The sequence below is a fragment of the Elephantulus edwardii genome, unplaced genomic scaffold (genome assembly GCF_000299155.1).
Source record: "Elephantulus edwardii isolate Elephantulus edwardi_28Jun2011 unplaced genomic scaffold, EleEdw1.0 scaffold00320, whole genome shotgun sequence".
In the NCBI taxonomy this organism is placed as follows: Eukaryota; Metazoa; Chordata; class Mammalia; order Macroscelidea; family Macroscelididae; genus Elephantulus; species Elephantulus edwardii.
The window spans coordinates 1,259,426-1,277,718 of NW_006400070.1; the positions used below are offsets into that span (position 1 = coordinate 1,259,426).

Sequence of the window (18,293 nt, forward strand, 5' to 3'; positions counted from 1 at the left end):
CTGAGATACCTCACTCAGCATAATGTCCTCCAGGGTCACCCATTTTGAATAATATTGCATGAGTTCCTTGTTTTTCAATGCATCATAGTATTCCATTGTGCGAATATACCACTATTTTCTCTTTTTAACTTCATGTATTGTTTTTCTTTTCAGCCTATAAGACTTCTTATGCTTATCCTGTTTCTGCTTCTCTTGTCACACTGTAAACATATTATTTCATGCTTTTATAACTTCATTCTAGAATTGTGACAATGTCTTCTGAACTAGTTGTTTAGTTTCTGTTGTCTCTTTTCTTCAGTCCATTCAGTAAAGTGTCTGATTCATTAGACTTCTGGGTACACATTTATTTTTATTGAAAAATCTGTTAGTTCTTGCAACTCTCATTTATTTCTCTGACATTGATTGTGTGGGATTTTCATTATAACATCCTAGACCACTTTGACTTAAGGAGTTCTGATGGCCTAGTGGGTAAAGATTGGCACAACCAACTCAAAGGCAGGTGGTTCAAATCCACTAGCTGTTCTATGGGATAAAAATGGGCAGTCTCCTCCTTTGTGATTTGTTTGTTGTTGTTAAGTACCATCAAGTGTACCATTAAGTATCATCAAGAACAAAAGAACTGAATCCTGTTCTATAACTATTATCATTTCTCTGGTCTTCATAGGCTTTTCAGAGGTCTTTTATGTAAGAAGTGGATGCCAATCCTGCTTTCAAGTCTGTCTTAATCTGGGAGCTCTACCAAACCCCGCCCACCATTGGTAATCGTGGTTGCATTTGACACACATGTTGCACAGCTTTAAGTATCACAGCAACCTAAAGTTATCTTAGTACAGCAAACTGACAGACAAGTACTATACAACTTAGAATGGTATTCTTCCTGAACACAATTAACATCAGGGCGGGGGCCCAACCAGTTTTTAGGTACAAAGGCCTACTCACCAGGTCCTGATTGATTTAAACAAGAGATTTCTAGCCCACAGCTAATTGTTAACAAAAGCCAGACGACCTATCAGCTTACATTTATATTGTATTGAAACAGATGAGGGAAAGAACAGATTAGAGGTGATATATGATTGAGTATTATGGTTAGCACAGGAATCCAGAATTAAGGTTGCATAGAGAAGTGTACTCGGGATGGGGGGTGGGGGGAAAGGGATGGGGAATTGAATACTAATGAAGGAATTTTTTTTTCTTTTTCTTTTCGGAGAGGGGAGCTAACTGGTGGGGAGGGGCGGGCAGGGAGAAAAGTGCAGCAATGAGTGAATGGAAATCCAAAACCTCTGTAAATGTCTATTAAAATTAATAAAAAAAGAAAAAAACCAAACCAAAAAAATTTAAAAACCACCAAATTGTTTACACCTGCCCTTCAATTAAATCTAAACAATATGTGATTTATGGCCTCTGAAAATGGTCAGCCGTGAATAGGATCTGACATAGTAGCAATGAGTTGACTTGCCTTTTATTTACTCCATCTCTTTTTATTCTGTGAATATCTGATGAGTACACTTGCCTACTGCTATATCTTTGTAAACTGTCCTGTTCTTATTCTTCTCCTTATGGATATGTTTTGTTCCTATTTTAAGGCTCCTCTCAATTTCCAGCTTTTTCTTGAAGTCTTTTACTGTCAAGCCAACCTTAAGCAATTATTTTCTTCTTCGGATATTTTTTTATTTTAAAATGCTCCTTTTTGGATGTTCACTTTTAAAGATAATTTTCCTCTTTAGCCTTCAGTTTCCTTGAGTGCTGTGTCTGTCAAGTTCTTTGTTTTGGTCAACACTGTTCCAAGTGCTTAAAGAGGCCAGTTGTTGCTGTCTCAGCTCTGATGACAGAGATGCCATGTGTATCAGAGTGGAATTGTATTTCATAGGGATTTTAGTGGGCTAGCTGCCTTGCTTTCTAGTGCTTCCAAATGGGCTTAAACCCTCAACGTTTTGGTTAGTAGCCGTCTTTGTTATCTAGTGCTGCTCTCTTACAGATATTCCACAAATGAATTTCACAAATGGCTTGTGTTATAGTTATATATTCTCTAACAGTTTGAGAGGCTGAAAGTCCAAATTTAAGTGCCAGCTCTAGAGGAGGGGCCTGACTCTGTGATGATTCTGGGAAAATGTCCTTGTTTCCTTTTATCTGTAGGCCAGTGTTTCTTGGAGATCACCTTATGTCCTGGCCTTCCTTCTTGGGCCAGGGAACTTCCCAGTTCAGAGATCTTAGTCCAGAATGACTACTCACTCCCGGCAGGTCTTTCTTGGTGATTTCCCTTTCTTCCTTCACCCTTTGTCTCTGGTGAGATAAAAAAGAGTTACAGGTCTTATCCTAGGGAAATCCCCTTGCATGTGACCAGGACTGTGCTACATTCCACCACTAATCCTCTTGCAGCTATTTGCTTTATCAGTTCATGAAGATTATTACATAGCTTCCACATTAAGTCATTTCTTACCTGTATTTTTGGAGGACAGTACGATTTATGACAGACAGCAGCTGAGAAGCTTTAACTACTTGCACCATAACAATGTGTGTTACAATAACCTAAAAAGTAATAATGCCTGACAAATGAAAAGGAAACACCAAGTTGTATGATGCATTACTTAACTCTGTTGGCTTTTCTCATTCAGACTGCTGAACATGCTGAATATGTACACATGCCAGGAGCTCTCATTGAATCTCCTCATGGTGTTTTGAGACAGCTGCTATTATTCCTGTTTTACAGTTGTGGAAACTAAAGCTCAGATTATTTTGTGCTCAGGGTTACCCAGCTGCTAGATTTCAGAGATATTTTCTGTATCACCCTGGTTTACTTCTAAAAGTTCTCCTCTCTGCTTTAGATGCCTTTTGCAGATTGCCAAAAGGTGTGGTTTGGCACAGTATTCACGTGGGGTTTGCTTCTAATGTGCTACTAGCACTAACTTTATAGCCGTGTCTATTGCCTGTGGTAAATATTTTAAGTCTATGGCAATGGAATTAAGTTGAGGAGATAAAATAATTTATTTACACTATTTGTTCTTTTTGCTTCTGTCATCTTTTCATGACACTGGGAAGTATAGTTTATAAGTTTAGGACAACAGTAAGATAATGCCCAGATTTAGAACAATAGTGAATAGATGCCAGTGTAAGATCCATTAATCTGACCGATTAGTTAGCTGTTTTAGGAACTAAAGATTTTTTATCAAGTCACCTTGACATTAAAAAGCAAACAAAAAGCAAAAAAAAACCTCAAGAAAATTGCTTAAAGAATGTACCATCTGCACAGAAGGCTGATAACTATATAGACATAAAACACAGGGCATTTGACAATGAACATGTGAAGGGAGATCATGGTATAAATAACCATATCAAGAGTCTTGGACCTTTCCTTCCTAGGCCTTCCCACACATAATAATGGAACAAAGAACCTTGTTAGACTCCTGAACCCTTCCTTCTCTGACCTTCCCCTCACATTCTTTTCTTTTTGGCAAATTTCATCTCTTATACTTGATGTTGTTAGAAAGGGCTTTTCCTTGGAAAGGGACATCATGCTTGGAAAATTGAAGGGTCAGCAAAAGAGTGACAGACACTCAATCAGGTATATTGTAGCAGTGGGCTCAAGTACATCAGAGATCATGAGGATGGTACAGAAAAGGACAGGATTAAGACTGTGAGTCATACTCTACTCACCGCACCTAACAATAACAACAAAAACAACAACAAAAAAAACAAAACAATAACACTCCCTTTATTGTTGTGTGCGACTGAGTAAGAACCAACTCATAACTGACCCTGTAACTAGGTTTCAGACTCAGTAAATCTTAAGGGAGGAGATTGCCCATCTCTCCTTTGGAGCAGCTGGTGGATTCAAACTGTATGCCTTTGGTATTGTAGCACAGCTCCTTATCACTAGGGCCACTAGAGCTCTATACTCTTTTTGACCACCCCTTTAAAAGGCCTGGTTTGATCCTGAGGTGTCCTAAAACAATCTTTAGGACATCAGAGTCCTGGTTTTCTCGCATATGGCTGGCACCTGAGTAAAGCCCATTAAAAAACTTTAATCTTGTTTCTATTTAATCGATTTGTAGTGTCAGGCAGCCAAATGCTGTCCTTTTCTGGTTATACAGCTTGTGCAACCTGTGTTCCATTCAGAAGTCCTTTACATAATGGCCAAGAAAATTGCAGACTAAATATACAGTAATTCTGAAGGTTACCTATGCAATTAGTTTTCATCAGTGTAAAAGCTAACTCAGGAGAACCCTGGTGGTGTAGTTTTTAGAGAATTGTGCTTCAAAACCAAAGGCTGTTCTCTGGTGATTCAAATCCATCATCTGAGGAACAAAGATGGGGTATCTCCCCCTGCGTCATTTATTATCTTAGAAACCCATTGTGAAATCATCTATGGGTTCGTTACTTCGAAGGAATGAGTTTGTGATTTGAACAGATAACTCCATGCCTGGTGTAAGGAGGCTCTCCCTCGTTGCTGTATAGTCAGAACTGACTCATAGCTAACCCATCAGCAGTTTTGCAGAGGCTCTGAATTTCCCAGGAGAAGACTGCCTATTTTCTCCCATGAGCAGCTGGTGGATTCGAACATTTGGCTTGGTGGAACAGCTGCTTACCCACGAGGTCACTAGAGCTCCCTTGAAAGGCAGGAGTTTTAAAACTTGAGGTTGACCCCTCAGGGGAAGCTCAGCAAATATTTCATATTTAGCTGCTTTTCAATGAGTGGTTCCATTATTTGGTTAGAAGTGTTTGACATGCCTTTATTTTCAAGCCTAGGTGCAAGGACTTGTCTTAGAGCTCAGTTTGAAAAAAGTTCAATTTGCACCTTCCCTTACAGAACTATCATGCAAAAATAAAATTCTTCTTGGTATTTGATAGGTATTAAAGAGTGGAGAAATGCAAATGAAAAAAGTCAGCTGCCTGGAAGTGGTAAAAATAGATTCATAGGCCTAAAATTTAGAACTCAGAAATTCTTGGTTTGCTCTGTGTCAGATAAATTTCATGAAAGAACAGAAAGCAGCTTATTGATACTGCAGGAATACCTTGTTGTTGTTATTTGCCATCGAGTCATTTGCAACTCATAGCGACCCTATGTACAACAGCCCTAAACCCTGCTCTATCCTGTGCCAATCGCACTGCCTCTGACACACCTGTGCCGATTACCCCAGTCACTGAATCAATCCACCTCATAGAATGTCTTCCCCTCCTGTGTTGTCCCTTCACCCTCCCAAGCATGATGTCCCTCTCCAAGGACCTGTCTCTCCTTATAACATGTCCAGAGTATGCCAGACGAAGCCCCAGAATCCTTGCCTCCAAAGAGCAGCCCAGTTTAACCCTTTCTAGGACGAATCTGTTTGTTTTCCTAGCATTCCATGGTATTCTCAATTCTCTTCTCCAGCACCACAGCTCAAAGGCATCAATTCTCCTTCTATCCTCCTTGGTCATTGTCCAACTCTCTGATGCATAACAATTGACTGCAAAGATCATGGCCTGTATCAGACGCACCTTTGTCTCCAGAGTGACACCACTGCTCTTCAGTACTTTGAAGAGGTCCCTAACAACAGACTTTCCCATCGCAATGCGTCTTTTAATTTCCTGGCTGCTGGTGCCAAGAGTGTTGACGATGGAACCGAGCATACTAAAGCTGTGTACAATCTCATTCTCTTCACCATCCATCCTGATGCTACCAATTGGTCCAGTGCTGAGAATCTTTGTCTTTTGACATTGAGCATCAATCCATATTGTAGGCTGCAGTCCTTGACCCTCTGCAGGAGGTGCTTCAGGTCCTCTTCAGTTTCAGCAAGCAGGGTTGTGTCATCGCACTAGCACGATTAAATGTTCTGGAATTCCCATTCTTCTCAGAGTCAACCACAGTTTGTTATGGTCCACGCAGTCAAACGTCTTTGCATAATCAATGAAACAGAGATATACATTCTTTTGGTATTCCCTGCTTTCAGCTAAGATCCATCTACCATCAGCTTACAATATCCCCAGTACCACGACCCCTTCTAAACCCAGCCTGGACTTCTGGCAGTTCTGTACTGATGTGCTGTTCAGTTGTTTTTGGATAATCCTCAAGGATAACCATTATTTGCTGTGATCCACACAAATACCTTTGCATAGTCAAAGAAACAGAGATAAACAGTCCTCTGGTATTTTTTACTTTCTACCAAGACATTGGCAATAATTTGTCTAATAATGCAAACAATGCCATGAACTCTTCTAAATCCAGCTTGTATTTCTAGTAGTTCTCTGTCATTGTACTGTTCCAGCCATTTCTGGGTAATCTTTAACAGGATTTTGGTAGTGTATGATATTGTTCAATAATTTCCACACTATTGGATCACCTTTATTTGGAATGGGAGTAAATATGGATCTCTCCCAGTCAGTTGACCAAGTGGTTGTCCTCTAAATTTCTTGGCCCAACTTGGTGAGCACATCCAGGGCAGTATCTGTTTGTTGAAATACGTGAGTTGGTATTCCATTAATTCCTGGGGCTTTATTTTTGACCAAGTCCTTCTCAGCAGTCTGAACTTCTCCTGCATCACCATTGCCTCTTTTTTTTTCTTTAAAAAATTTTTTTACTAGTTTATTTACAAAATTCTAATACATTGTTTTCAAGAAAAAATACTTTAAATTTCTGTTATCCCTCCATCAAATTGTACAACCCCATGATTAATCCCCCCCCCCCCCCTGCACATCCTTATCCCTCTGCTTCCAACCTCTCCCACCCCTCTTGGATCTTTATACTCATTATACAATAATGGTTTTATACAAAATTTATCCATGTGGGACTGAGTTCACTCAGCATAGTGCTGCTTTCCAGTTCCTCCCAAGTTAGGTAATAATTTACAAAATCATTGCTCCTGCATGCTGCATAGTATTCCATTGTGTGAACGTACTTTACTTTGGTCTCAGGACCATACACTTTGAGGAAATCCTGTCTTGTAAACTTTAAAGATTTTTGGCCCAGGAGCAATTTCAAACCCTACAAAGCTTTTGGAAAAGTTAGTGATGATCAAGCAGGTAAAGAATAAGGGATGAGACTATATTTTCTTTTCCTTTGTAATTTTTTAAAACTCCACAATAAAAAGATTTAATTTGGTCCACTTACTATAAAATTTCTATGATAGTCTAAAAATGCCCCTCCTGGTTTTATTTTGGGTTGTAAGCATTTAAAACTAATATATTTATGTTATTTTTTAAAAGAATTTTAAAAGTTTAATGTGAAGTTAAAAATGCAAATAGAAGTCCACTTGTTTAATGTTGTAAAAAAAAGTATAAGTAGAACCAAAAGTAATTTAAACATTATCACATATGTTTACACATGTTACTAGTTACTCATATTAACTGTACTATTCAAACAATGGAAATTAGGAGGCACTGAGGGACCAGGAAAGAGGAAAACAATCCTTGTCGACCATGACCATGCTTCTTATTCTACACTGTTGATAGCTGTGCTCCAGAGACGGCTTATTTTACTTCACCAGTGCTCAGAAATTCAGTTGTATGTAAAATTGAACCTGCTCAAGAGCAGAGGGAGACTAGAAATGATGGGTCCATATCCTGGTGCATTGTCATAAAATTCAAACAATGGTGCAGCTACCAGCTTGTAATTTTTAGGAACAGCAAACAAGGGTTTCTCTTGTAGTTGAACCAGAAACAACTTCTTATGTTCCTTAGGTTTTGTGATATGTGCAGGAATATATGGGTACTGAGGTGGTTCAAAATTTGGTCTCCACCAGTTACCGATGCAGTCATTAATGACCCAGTCTTGCAGGACTCCATCCTGACGACCTAGTATCTCTGTCATTAAGCGTTTTAGTTCTTCAAATTCGTCTTCTCCAGGATTAAGTTCACCACCAGATAATTTGAAGAAGGTTGTCCCCAGCTGTAGCAGTAACACATGAGGTAGGTGGTGTTCATGTACAATCAGAACTCCTTCTACAGTTCTCCTTATTCCAATTTTATCAAATTCTTCCCTCATGCTTTGAAATCTGGCTGCAACAGAGCTGTCCTTTTCATATAGGGGCTCTTTTGTGCTAAAAGTGTAATTGGTAGGAGGGTATCTGCGGGCGGGAGGCAGGCACCGGTGAAGAAAGAAGCCAGCCCACCTGCCTGGGGCGCGCCGGAAAAGAACAGGAGGCTTTAGGAATGCTTAGCGGGATGGGGATGCCAGCGAAGGCCGCACGCGGAGGTGGGCCGCACTCATAGGTTGAGGGTGTGCTCCAGGGTGAGCCGCTTAGTTTGCTGGATGTACTTGTGGCCGAATTGGTTGACGCCCCGGGGCCAACCGGTCTGTGAGCGATTGGGCAGTGCCACGGACATGTTGGCGAGATTGGCCACTGGCGGCAAGAAGTGGGAGACCGGAAAAAGCTTCCCCGTGCGAGCAGCAGTTATCTGCGACCCGCTCAGCGGCCACCACCGGCCATTAAAATATTGCATCGTGCCACTGTTGTAAAATGGGACTGATATCAGGGTTGGGGTAAGACTGAGAAAAACTGGATAAATTGTATATACTGCACTGAAACATGAGGGAGTGAATAATTTAAAAGCGATGTATGATAGGGTATTATGGTTATCACAAGAGCCCACAATTAAGGTTGCAGAGTGGAATGTACTTGGGGCGGTGGGACGGGTGCTGCGGGGGGATTGTGTACCAGGGAGGGAGTGTTTCTTTTACTTTTGAAAGAGGAGCGAACTGGAGGTGGGGGGAGGGCTGGGCAGGGAGAGAAGTGCAACAATGAATGAATGGAAATCCAAAATCTCTGTAAATGCTCATTAAAATTATTAAACAAAAAATAAAGCTTAAGAAGAAAAAAAAAATCTGTTATTTTTAGTGAGAATTGCTCTCTTAAACAAATTCATTCCTTGTTGCACTTTTTCCTCATTCCCTTTTCTTTCCTCTCCCCCATCCACTTTGTAGTGAACCTCTTGTTCCAGATTGTTGTCCTATGTATAATGTCTAATCATACATTTCTTTAACATCATTCTTCTCATCTATTCCAATACAGTATTCGTTTTCTATCACACTTTTCCTATTCTCTCCCTCTCTCCCCATGTCTGTCTTGTTTCATAATAACAGTGTTAAGCAGTTTTTGTTCTTTTGTGATTGAGAGATATTTCACTCAGCATAGTATCTTCCAGGCTCACCCATATTGTGTAATGTTTTAGAATTCATTGTTTTTCAATCCTGCATAATGTTCTGTTGTGGGAATATACCATAGTTTTTCTATCAACTAGTTTATTGATGGACACTTGGGTTGCTTTTATCTCTTTTTTTACTTTATTGTGAATAATGCAGTAATAAATATGAGTGTACATACAACTGTTTGATTTGTGACTGTTTTTTTTTCCTTTGTTTTTTAGGGTATATTTATTCCCAGTAGTGAAACTGCTGGGTCAAATTGTATGTCTATTTCCAAGTTTTTCAGAAAACACCAGACCACCTTCCATAATGGCTGTACCATTTTAAATTCCCACGAGCAGTGATTAAGAGTTCCAGTCTGTCTACAACTTTGCCAGCCTTTGTTGGTTGCCGCCCCATCGAACTTTGCTATTATTGCTAGGGTGAGATGATATCTCATAGTCGTTTTGATTTGCAGGATTCTACAAGCAAAAGGGAAGAGGACCCTACAAAAAAGAATTGATACAATGCAGAGAAAACAAATGAGACATTAGAAACCCTAGAAAACAAGAAACTGCAATCCAGACTACTAAAACCAGTGTCTAGGAAGCTGTCAACATGTTGGAGGGACAGATGAACAGAACTGAAGAGATGGAGTACAGAATCAGTGAAATACAAGATAGAGTTCTCAACACTGACCTACTAGCGCAAAAGCAGAATCAAAAAGGTAGGAAAACTAAAAAAGCTTAAGAATAATGTGGGAAACCATCAAGAGAATATGTGCATAATTGGAATCAGAGAACCAGAAGAAGCTAAAACGGCACTGAGGAAGTTGTGAAAGAGTTAGGAGAAGAAAAGTTTCCAGGTACAGTGAGGAATGAGAGAATATACATGCAAGAAGCTGAGTGAACCCCATATAGAATAGATCCCCAAAGGCTGCACAGTGGAGTGGACTTGGGGGGAGGGATTGTATAACAATGAAAGGATTTTACTTTTCAAAGAGAAGAGCGAATTGGGGGGAAGGGGTGGACCGGGAGAAAAGTGCAACATTGAATGAATAGAAACCCCAGGTTTCTGTAAACTTTCATTAAAATGAATAAAAATGAACAACCAAAAAAAAAAAAAAAAGAAGACACCAAGGCATATAATAGTCAAATTTGACAGAACCAAAGACAAGGAGAGAATTCTGAAAGCAGCAAAGGAAAAACAATTTCTTTTTAATTCTTTTCTTTTTTTTTTTTTTTTTTACAACCTTATGCTATAACAATCCTTCAAACAAATAAAAACCTCCTACCTAAACCCTGAAGGTCAGTGAAGGAGTGAGAGACAGACCCTCAATGAGATGGGTGACACTGCAGCAATGGTCTCAAATGTGTCAGAGATGATGACGATGACTGATGATAGGACAGGGTTCAGATCTGTTGATGAGAGGACCACTCTGTGTCCCACTTGACAGCCCCTAACAACAACAAACTCTGAAGAAGACAAACACCAATATATGAAAAGATGTTGACGCTTTAGTGTTGGAGCAACGAAACTAAGACAGCTTCCTTTAAGTTCTCAACTTACTGTGGACAAGGCAAATGTCAGCTCTGTGGAAACACTGTTTCCAGTAGGCAGGTGAGGGAATAGACATGGCATGAGCTTTGGCATTTTGTACACCTATATTTGAATCCAGCCCTATCAGTTACTAAATATCCAACCCTGGGGAAGTAACTGACACTGAAGTTTTATGCAAATGACAGGCACCTAATTGGTTTTTGCAAACTAAGCAACCCCTTTGCACTTTAGTTTTTGAGCTTGCTATGTGTGTGTGCATGATATTTACTTTTTTTTTTTTAAATGTGAACTCAATGTTTTCTTCTCTCCCAGGAGGATAATATTTGAACAGTGATAGAAAGTAGTATGTACTCCTGAAGGCAGTAGATATTTATACCTAGTGAAATTTTCTGCCTTTACATCCTGTCTCTGCTACTGTCTAGTTATATGCCATTTTTAAATTGGCCAGTTTTTCTGGGCCTCAGCTTCTTCATCTAAAGGTTGGGAATGATAATTATAATACTAAAGTCTTGGGCTGTTGTGATATTATTATTGATGTTAGCTGTCATCCTACAGACTAACTCATAGCGACCCTGTACACAACAATATCTGATATGCCTAAGACCATTGTTATAGTTACTTTGTCAATCTGTCTTGTTGGAGGGTCTTCCTCTCTTTCTCTCACCCCTCCACCTTTTCCATAATGATGTCTTTTCCCGAGGACTGGTTCCTTCTGACATCATACCCAAAATACATGAGATGAATATCTTCTAAGGAGCAACCTGGTTGCATTTCCTCCTAGGCAGACTTGTTCTTTTGACAGTTCATGGGATATTTAGTGCTCTTCTCCAGTAACACGATTCAAAGACTAAATGTTCTTTTGTAATCTTTATTCATTGTCTAGCTTTCTGAAAATATTATGGCTTGGATCAGGTGCGCTTTAGTCTTTAAACTGATATCCTCGTTCTTTAGCACTTTGAAGAGAATCTTGGCAGCAGATTTTTCCCAATGTAACACATCTTTTGCTTTCTTGACTGCTGTTATCATGAGTGTTGATTATAAAGTGAAATGAAATAATTGATAAATACAGTTTTCTCCATCTGCCATGATGTTGTCTTTTGCTATATTGCCATTATTGTCAGGTACTGTGTTGATTCTCAAAGTGACTCTTTGCACAACAGAATGAAATGTTGCTTGGTTGGTGTTATACCTTTCTCAGGGTTGTTGTATTTGAACCTGTTTTTATAGCCCTGATACCAGTCTATTTCATTGAAGGTCTTCTTCTGTCCCCCAACCCTCTATTTTATCACGGATAGTTTCCTTATGTAGGTATTGGTCTCACTGGCTTTGACCTTAGATTAATAAATGTAAAGTACTTCAAAATAGTACCTGGCACAAAGACATACAGTAAATTTCAGCTGTTTATAGGATGAATTTGAGATAAAAGATTAAAAGCACATAGAAGGTATTTGATAAATACTAAAATTAAAAATATGTAGTTGTTTTTTAATTATAAAATATCACTATGACAAAATTTCATTAGCCCCTGAAATTAAATTAGTGAGTGGCAGTTTAGTTTTAAGTCTTGAGGATCCAAAATAGACTCCTCATTCTTTTGTATCCTGCTTGTACCTGGCAAAGACTCCTTTGGGTCTTTGTTTAAAATGTGCTTAGATTTTTGCCATGCTACAATCATATGAACCGCCTCTTGAGTACCTGGAGTGGTGAGGATGGTTTAGGTTGGAAGTAGTTCTTCCACTAAGACACCGTTTGTGGAGTGAAAGTGGAGAAACAGGAAGGAAAGTTTGATTCTTTTCACATTTATTCATCAGATGTGGGTGTTTGTCAGGATGGGTTATAGACAGGTATATTTTTAGAATGGACTTTTCTTAAAAACCAAGATTATAAAAATGTGTACAAAGGGTTTAGTATGACATGTGACATTGTATTACTGTATTGTATCCTCATTAGTTTAAATTTTTTGTTTTTGTTTAGTTAAGAAACTAATGAGTCTTGACTGTTCACTCAACAACTATTTCTTTTTTATTTATTTTTTCTTTTCTTGGAATACTCTTTCAAAAGCATTTTGAAAATTAAGTATATCATGATAGTACAGCAGAGAGAGAGAGAGAGAGAGCGAGAGCGAGCGCTAGAGTGAGCAGTTGGCCTAGCAAACAGAAAGCCATGCTCCCAAGCTAAAGGTGGGTGACTCAACTCCATGGCCCTCAGGTCTGCCTTTAATTGTTTTTGGTGACACATTCTTCTAGGTCATGTAACCCTGGTAGGTCTACTTGCTGTACAGAGGTAACTTGTGGTTGCTGTGAAGCTGAACACTCTGACACTGATGAGTCAAATGCGAGAATGGTTACCCATGGTGGACAGTATTTGGTGAAGCTCCCAGATTAAAACAAGCTTAGAAGCAGGAGTGGCATCTACTTCCACAATAGCTTGCCTCTGGAAACCCTATGAACCTGGACAAAGGTTACACAGGAGATGTCCAGGACTTTCGTTCATAGGGTTGCTATGAGTCACCTGTGACTTGATGGCACTTAACACAACAACGACATGATAGTACAGCTTGTTGAATTTTCACAAACTGAAAATCCATAAATTGAATTTTCATTTTTACTCTTCTTAAGAATCAGAACATTACAAGAACCCCAGCAGGGAACTTATGTTCTCTTTTGTGCACTCTTTTTTTTGGGCGAGGGGTGATTTTTCCCTTTAGTGAGCTGCTCATGGCTTTGTTTGTAAACTCCCAGCTACAGTTGACAGTTAATAGAGTAGTCAAAGTGATGTCCCTATTATAAACTTTTATTTTACTTATAAAACATCCTAGCACTCTGGAAAGAGATTTTAGTCCTCAGTCCTGTTAACTGTGGACATGGGTAGGCTGAGTGACCTTGTAGATCATCATCTATGAATAGGTGGTATTTTTAAAAAAATTATTATTAATGTTAATAAAAGTTTACAGAGACTTAGGGTTTCCAGTCGTTCACTGTTGCACTTTTCTCCCTGTCCACCCCACACTCCAATTCACTCTTCTTGGAAAGAAAAAGAAAAACTCTTTCATTGTTATGCAATCCCTCCCCTCAAGTCCACTCCACTATGCAGCCTTCACTCTGGACTTCTGTAATGACAAAAATATCCATTCATATGTCCCTTTTAAACAGTTCTCTCCCTTATCTGTTTCATCATTCCTCCCCTCCTTTTCTGTCTTCCCTCAACCCTGTTGTCAGTTCTATTTTACAACAGTGGCCCTATACAATATTTGTCCTTTTGTGACTGAGATATTTTATTCAGCATCATGTTCTCTGGGGACATTTTGCATATTTCATGAGTTCCTTGTTTTTCAGTGCTGCATAGTACTCCATTGTGTGAATATACCAAAGCTTCTCTATCCATTTGTTTTTTTGATGGGCACTTGGGTTATTTTCAACTCTTTGCTATTGTGAACAAAGCCGCAATAAACATGGGTGTGCATATATCTACTTGGATGGCATTTATGGTTTCTTTAGGGTAAATTCCCAGTAGTGGAATTGCTGGGTCAAATGGTATTTCTATTTGCAACTTTTTGAGAAAGCACCATACAGCCTTCCAGATGTTATGTTTTTTACTTTCATTTGTCTATACTATTGAAGCCTGTCAAGACTAAAAAGTTGTCCATTGCATTGAAAGAAAAGGAAAATGGCTCACGTGCACCAACCCCTTAGATATCTCTCTAAAAGCATTTCACATTTCAGAGAACTAGGTGCACATGAAACCAATCCTTTAGTAGAGGACGGGCTCTGTACAGTGCCTGGACACATGTAAGCCCTTATCTCCTGAGACAGAAGGAGGTACTTAAACTGAAGGCCTTAGGACTTTACAAGATACAGGCAATCTTCAGGTATAAATGTTGGACTTACATGTTGGACAGCTCCTATTTGTCCTTTAATATTAGCTAAAATTGCACTCTCTTTGAAATGCTGGAACCAATCCCTAATTACATAAAATTATTCATCACTGTACATTCAGCTTAAGTCACTGACATGGCTTAGAATCTTTCATTGCTCTAAAACAACAACAACAACAAAAATATTGCCATGGAGTTAGTTTGGACTCAGCAACCTATTAGGATAAGATAGCACCATCCCATGAGGTTTCCAAAGCTGTAAATCTTTATGGATGCTGATTGCTATGTAAGATTTAGGTTTGCTTGTTTTTTAGAATTTAAGAAAGTGAACAACACGTAATTGACTTCTAAAGAACTGGAGTAGGTTGTTACTATAAATTAACATGCTGGACTTTAAAAGATCATTCATTTGGATATTGTAAGACTTTTGAAAGATTTTACAAAGTTTTACAAAGTATTTTTGCTATTTAAAAAGTAGTATATGCTACTGAAAAACTTTAATTTGTGGAATGTCACATGTGTTAAGTAAAAAATAAAGTCCTTTGCTCTCCTACCTTAGGGTTTTTGCTTTAAATTTTTTCTATTCCTAATCATTTAACTTGCTTGATCTTTGTTTTTCGGATGTATTAAAAAAATGTTTGCTTATTGAATTGAGATGTTTTAGAGTTTAACAGTTTAATTTCCAAGTGGTGATTGTTAAAGGGGGAATTCCAACACCACAACTCATAGTAATCTTTCTTAAAAATTGCTTTTGTCTGATCATTGACCAGATCTGAGCATCTAAGGATATATACAAACTTCGGGAACTGCTTCGCTTTTCATCAAAGCAGTCTGCTCCAATAGCTTTTACAGAGCTCCCGTCTCAGAGTTTTTGGACAAAGTAGGACCAAATCACTTCAAAAGTCACATCTACATCTTTTCAGATACAAATGTTTCAACATAACGATGCTTTCTACAGTTGTGCATGTTTTAGTAATTATCAGGTGTAGAATGAAATTTATTATGCATGATGTGTAGAAATTGGTGTTCAGTAATAGAATTCTTGCCTTCAAGGCAGGAGTTGTTCTTGTTAATGTGCCATTGAGTCACCTGTGACTCATTGCGTCCCTATTAACCCTGCCCTATCCTGAGCCAGTCTCACTGTTTCTGTTATACCTCAATAACCTCAGTTACGTCCAGGGGCTTTCTCTTCTGTACTGTCCTTCTACACTTCCAAGCATGATGCCCTTCTCCATGAACTAGTTCCTTCTGGCAGCATGCCCAAAGTATGTGAAACAGAGCCTCCAAATCCTTGCCTCCAAAGAGCAGCTTGGTTTCACCCTTTCCAGAAAAGACTTGTTCGTTTTCTTGGCAGAACATGGCGAAGAGTTCAAGACTCTTCTCCAGCACCACAGCTCAAAGGCATTAATTCTTCCTCTATCGTCTTTAGTCGTTGTTCAGCTCTCTGATGCATAGCAAATAATTGCAAAGACCATAGCTTGGATCAGGTGCACCTTAGTCGCTAGACTGATATTTTTGCTCTTCAGCACTCTGGAGAGGTCTTAAAGAGCAGATTTTCCTCAATGCACTTCATCTTTGTTGAACTAAGCAAGCTGAAATTATTAACAAATCCATTATTCATCTATTTTGGTGCTGCTAATTGGCCCAGTAGTAAGATCTTTCTTTTCTTGATGTTGAGCTTCAATCCATATTAAAGGCAGTCTTTGACCTTCTGCAACTAACACTTCAGGCCCTCCTCACTTTTGGCAAGCAAGGATTTATCATCTGCATATCACAGGTTTTTGATGGGTCTTTCTGCAGTCCTTTTCATAAAATACAGCCTTCTGAATGATCTGTTCTGCATATAGATTGAAAAGGTATGGCAACAGGATACATCTCTCATATACTCCTTTCCTGATTTTGAGCCATGCAGTGTTTCCTTGCTCTGTTCTGACAAATATTTCCTGGTCCAAATATAACTTTCTCATGAGCATAATCGAGTGTTCTGGGATTCCCATTCTTTTCAAGGTTAGCCCACTTTGTTGTGATCCACACAAATTCCGTTGCATAGTCAATGAAACACAGATAGACATTCCTCTGGTACTCCCTGCTTTTTGCCAAGATCCATGATACTGGCTATGATATCCCTAGTTCCATGGCCTCTTCTAAATTTAGCTTATACTTCTACCAGTTCTCTGTCAATGTACTGTTTTAGTAATTTTTGGATAATCTTCAGCAGGATTTTGCTTGTGTGTGATATAGTGAATTTCATTCTGTTGGATCACCTTTTTTGGGGGATAAGAATAAATGGATCTCTTCCAGCTGAGCACATCTATGGCAGCATCTGTTTGTTGAAATAAGCAGACTAATATGTTATTAATTCCTGGAGTCTTGTTTTTTTGCCAGTTCCTTCAGAGCAGCTTGAACTTCCTCCTTCATCACCATTGCCTCATGAACATAAGTTGTTTCATGAAATTATTCTGTGTCAGCCAATTCTTTATGGTATAGTGACTCTTCTATCTTCTTTTGATGCTTCCTGAATCATTCAGTATTTTGTCCCTAGCATCCTTAAGTATTGCAACTCAAGGCTTGACCTTGTTCTTCAATTTCTTCAGTTTAAGAAATGCTTAGTGATCACTTTTGATTTTCCAACTCCAGCTCTTTGCACATTTTATTATTCTTTTTCTTCCCTAGCTGTCCTCTGAAATCTCTTGTTCAGCTCCTTAACTTCCTGATTTCTTCCCTTTGCTATGGCTTTTTGGTGCTCTAGTGCAATATTCTAAGACTCTCTGACATCCATCTTAGTCTCTCTTCCTCTTCTGTCTTTGTAAGCATCTTCCTGAGTGATATTCTTGTTATCTTCCCACAGCTTGTCTGGTCTTCGTTCATTAGTGTTCAAGGCCTCAGACATGTTCCTGAGGTGATTTTTAAGTTCATTTAGGACAAACTCATTTCCAGGCTAATGCTGTTCATGTGTTGCCACCATCTGTGTGTCCATGGTGGGTAGTGTTGTAGAACAGGTTTGAGTGGTGTTTTCTGAGTAAAATGGACTAGAAGGGAAGGCTTGATGACCTACTTCCAGAAAATACAGTCAAAGAAACCCTGTGGACCACAATGATTGACCTGCAGTCAGTCACAGGAGTGGTGTGGTATGGAGCAACATTTTGTTTCTTTGTGTATGGCATCTTCCTGGGGTATGGACTAACTCAGTGGTGACCAACGATTAACAGTAGCAACAAACACCACCACCACAATAACAACATCATTAGGTATAGATGCTAAATAAAGGAGACCTCATAATTTTGTAATTGATTGAATTCTCTAGAAAAATTAAGTAGTAATTGCCCCCTATCTAGGCATTAATTGTCTCTTCCTTTTTGCACATTTAAATCCTAGTTTTCTGCATTGTCTTCTGGAGTTTCCCAAAGGCTTCTTGTAATTATGAAGCACTGCTTGCCTACATTCTAGGAATAGGATATTGGACTGAATAAATATTTTTAAGAGAAAACACAAACCTTTTAAAGGTACTAGAAAAGGAAGAGAAATTCAAATTTCTCTAAGTCAGGTGTAGCTAAGAAAACTGTAATAGATGTAAACTCCTACTTCAAATTAAAAAAGCTGGACTCTACTATTGGCAGAGCCAAGTAATTTAGCAACTTTGAAAAGTGATTATTTCCTTATGCTGATTTGTGACAAGTTAATTTTAGGGTACTTAATGCTATAGTTACCTTTTACATACATATATATGTATACATATATTTATTACTATATATACTTATATGTGTA

The 18,293-nt window shown here is 38.7% G+C and overlaps 1 protein-coding gene and 1 pseudogene across 1 annotated transcript in view; one reads left to right on the forward strand and one right to left on the reverse strand.

Moving 5' to 3' along the window:
• PPM1L (protein phosphatase, Mg2+/Mn2+ dependent, 1L) overlaps window positions 1–18,293 on the forward strand; it is a 616,688-nt gene that overhangs the window by 32,907 nt on the left and 565,488 nt on the right. The gene's annotated exons all lie outside the window — the stretch shown is intronic.
• LOC102850009 lies at window positions 7,469–8,295 on the reverse strand (annotated as a pseudogene).